Source organism: Arachis stenosperma, unplaced genomic scaffold (genome assembly GCF_014773155.1).
Source record: "Arachis stenosperma cultivar V10309 unplaced genomic scaffold, arast.V10309.gnm1.PFL2 arast.V10309.gnm1.Scaffold_100028, whole genome shotgun sequence".
In the NCBI taxonomy this organism is placed as follows: domain Eukaryota; kingdom Viridiplantae; phylum Streptophyta; class Magnoliopsida; order Fabales; family Fabaceae; genus Arachis; species Arachis stenosperma.
Genome location: NW_026651370.1, coordinates 882,189 through 886,111, shown reverse-complemented (window position 1 = coordinate 886,111; position 3,923 = coordinate 882,189). Strand labels below are relative to the sequence as shown.

At 37.9% G+C, this 3,923-nt stretch overlaps 1 non-coding gene across 1 annotated transcript; it reads right to left on the bottom strand.

Annotated features, from left to right (window-relative positions):
- Positions 1-307: 307 nt before the first annotated feature.
- Positions 308-411, bottom strand: LOC130959967 (small nucleolar RNA R71). The gene has a single exon (XR_009078940.1). It is a non-coding gene; the product is annotated as a small nucleolar RNA R71 (small nucleolar RNA).
- Between the last annotated feature and the right edge of the window lie 3,512 nt (positions 412-3,923).

Here is a 3,923-nt window from a genome sequence, read left to right as displayed (position 1 = left end):
CATTTTTTTTTCGAAATTTTTTTAAATATTTTCAAAATATTTTTTAATTTTATTTTAATTTTTATTTTATTTCATTTTATTATTTCGAAAATTATTTTTCTTATATAATAAAATAAATAAAATAAATCCACATCATTTCCCTTTCTCCATCATGGACCTAAGTGGAAATGAACTGCTTTTGTTCCCTTTCTCACTCAGGGACAAAGCATCTAAGTGGCTGGAATCCTTTCCAAAGGAGAGCTTAACAAATTGGAAAGATGTGGTGAATAAATTTTTGGCAAGATTCTACTCTCCTCAAAGAATTAACAGGTTGAGAGCTGAGGTACAAACTTTCAGGCAACAAGATGGTGAAACTCTCTATGAGGCATGGGAGAGGTTTAAGGACTTAACAAGAAGGTGCCCACCAGACATGTTCAATGAATGGGTTCAATTGCACATTTTCTATGAAGGTCTTTCTTATGAGTCAAAGAAGGCTGTAGACTATTCATCAGGGGGCTCTCTGAACAAGAAGAAAACCATTGAAGAAGCCATAGATGTCATTGAGACTGTCGCTGAGAATGACTACTTCTATGCTTCTGAAAGGAGAAACACTCGAGGAGTAATGGAGCTGAACCACATGGATGCATTACTAGCTCAAAATAAGATGATCACCAAGCAGCTAGCAGATCTTACCAAGAAGGTGGATGAAAACCAAGTTGCAGCAGTCATCACTTCATCACCAGTGGTGGACGAAATTGTGATCATCAACAATGGCTCCAAAGATTTGGTGCTCTCAAACATGAATCTCACTTTGTCACAACTCTGCACAACTAACCAGCAAGTGTACTGGGTCGTCCAAGTAATACCTTACGTGAGTAAGGGTCGATCCCACAGAGATTGTTGGTATGAAGCAAGCTATGGTCATCTTGTAAATCCCAGTCAGGCAGATTTAACTGGATTAAGAGATTATTGGTATAAATAAAGATAATAAAATAAACAGAAAATAAAGATAAAGTTACTCATGTAATTCAATGGTGGGAATTTCAGATAGGTGTATGGAGGTGCTGTGTTCCTTCTGAATCTCTGCTTTCCTACTTCTTCCTTCTAGTTTTTCATCACTTATTTCTATGGCAAGCTGTATGTAGGGCATCACTGTTGTCAATGGCTACATCACATCCTCTCAATGAAAATGGTCCAAATGCTCTATTACAGCACGGCTAATTATCTGTCGGTTCTCAATCAGGTTGGAATAGAATCCAGTGATTCTTTTGCGTCTGTCACTAATGCCAGCCTTTAGGAGTTTGAAGCTCGTCACAGTCATTCAATCCCGGAATCTTACTCGGAGTACCACAGACAAGGTTAAACTTTCCGGATTCCCATGAATGCCGCCATCAATTCTAGCTTATACCACGAAGATTCTGATCAAGGAATCCAAGAGATATGCGCTCAGTCTAAGGTAGAACGGAAGTGTTTGTCAGTCACGCGCGTTCATAGGTGAGAATGATGATGAGTGTCACGGATCATCACATTCTTCAAGTTGAAGTGCAACGAATATCTTAGGACAGGAATAAATCGAATTGGATAGAAAATAGTAGTAATTGCATTAAAATTTGAGGTACAGCAGAGCTCCACACCCTTAATCTATGGTGTGTAAAAACTCCACCGTTGAAAATACATAAGTGAAAGGTCCAGGCATGGCCGAATGGCCAGCCCCCAGATCTAAGAACTAAACGTCCAAAGATTGAATAATACAATCCAAGATATCTAATAAACTAGTAAAAAGTTCTATTTATACTAAACTAGCTACTAGGGTTTACAGAGGTAAGTAATTGATGCATAAATTCACTTCCAGGGCCCACTTGGTGTGTGCTTGGGCTGAGCTTGATCTATCCACGAGTTGAGGCTTCTCTTGGAGTTGAACGCAAAGTTGTAACGTGTTTTGGGCGTTCAACTCTGGTTCGTGACGTGTTTCTGGCGTTTAACTCCAGAGTGCAGCATGAAACTGGCGTTGAGTGCCAGTTTACATCGTCAAATCTCGAATAAAGTATGGACTATTATATATTTCTGGAAAGCTCTAGATGTCTACTTTCCAACGGCGATAAGAGCGCGTCATTTGGAGTTCTGTAGCTCCAGAAAATTTATTTTGAGTGCAGGGAGGTCAGATTCCAACAGCATCAGCAGTCCTTTGTCAGCCTCTTATCAGAGTTTTGCTCAGGTCCCTCAATTTCAGCCAGAAAATACCTGAAATCACAGAAAAACACACAAACTCATAGTAAAGTCCAGAAATGTGAATTTAGCATAAAATCTAATGAAAACATCCCTAAAATTAACTAGATCATACTAAAAACTACCTAAAAACAATGCCAAAAAGCATATAAATTATCCGCTCATCACAACACCAAACTTAAATTGTTGCTTGTCTCCAAGCAACTGAAGATCAATTAGGATAAAAAGAAGAAAATATACTATAAATTCTAAAATATCAATGAATATTAATTCTAATTAGATGAGCGGGACTTGTAGCTTTTGCTTCTGAACAGTTTTGGCATCTCACTTTCTCCTTTGAAGTTTAGAATGATTGGCATCTATAGGAACTTAGAATTTCAGATAGTGTTATTGATTCTCCTAGTTAAGTTTGTTGATTCTTGAACACAGCTACTTTTATGAGTCTTGGCCGTGGCCCTAAGCATTTTGTTTTCCAGTATTACCACAGGATACATAAATGCCACAGACACATGACTGGGTGAACCTTTTTAGATTGTGACTCAGCTTTGCTAAAGTCCCCAGTTAGAGGTGTCCAGAACTCTTAAGCACACTCTTTTTGCTTTGGATCACGACTTTAACCACTCAGTCTCAAGCTTTTCACTTGGACCTGCATGCCACAAGCACATGGTTAGGGACAGCTTGATTTAGCCGCTTAGGCCTGGATTTTATTTCCTTGGGCCCTCCTATCCATTGATGCTCAAAGCCTTGGATCCTTTTTACCCTTGCCTTTTGGTTTTAAGGGCTATTGGCTTTTTCTACTTGCTTTTTCTTTTCTTTCTTTTTTTTCGCAAGCTTTTGTTTTTCACTACTTTTTCTTGCTTCAAGAATCAATTTCATGATTTTTCAGATCATCAATAACATTTCTCTTTGTTCATCATTCTTTCAAGAGCCAACAAATTTAACATTCATAAACAACAAGATCAAAATTATGCACTGTTTAAGCATCATTCAGAAAACAAAAAGTATTGTTACCACATCAATATAATTAAACTAATTTCAAGGACAATTTTTGAAATTCATGTACTTCTTGTTCTTTTGAATTAAAAACATTTTTCATTTAAGAGAGGTGTAGGATTTATGGAATTTATTCATAGCTTTAAGACATAGTTACTACATACTAATGATCATGAAGTAGAGACACAAAACATAGATAAAAACAAAAAACAGAAAAATTAAGAACAAGGAATGAATCCACCTTAGTGGCGTCTTTTTCTTGAAGGACCAATGATGTTCTTAAGCTCTTCTATGTCCCTTCCTTGCCTTTGTTGCTCCTCCCTCATTGCTCTTTGATCTTCTCTAATTTCATGGAGAATGATGGAGTGCTCTTGATGTTCCACCCTTAATTGATCCACATTGTAACTCAAATCTTCTAAGGAAGTGTTGAGTTGTTCCCAATAGTTGTTGGGAGGAAAGTGCATCCCTTGAGGCATCTCCGGGATTTCTTGGTGATGAGCTTCCTCATGCGTCTCTTGGGTTCCATGAGTGGGCTCTCTTGTTTGCTCCATCCTTTTCTTAGTAATGGGCTTGTCCTCCTCAATGAAGATGTCTCCTTCTATGATAACTCCAGCTGAGTAACATAGATGGCAAATAAGATGAGGAAAAGCTAGCCTTGCCAAAGTAGAGGGCTTATCGGCTATTTTGAGAATCCATGGGAAATGACTTCATGAACTTCTACTTCC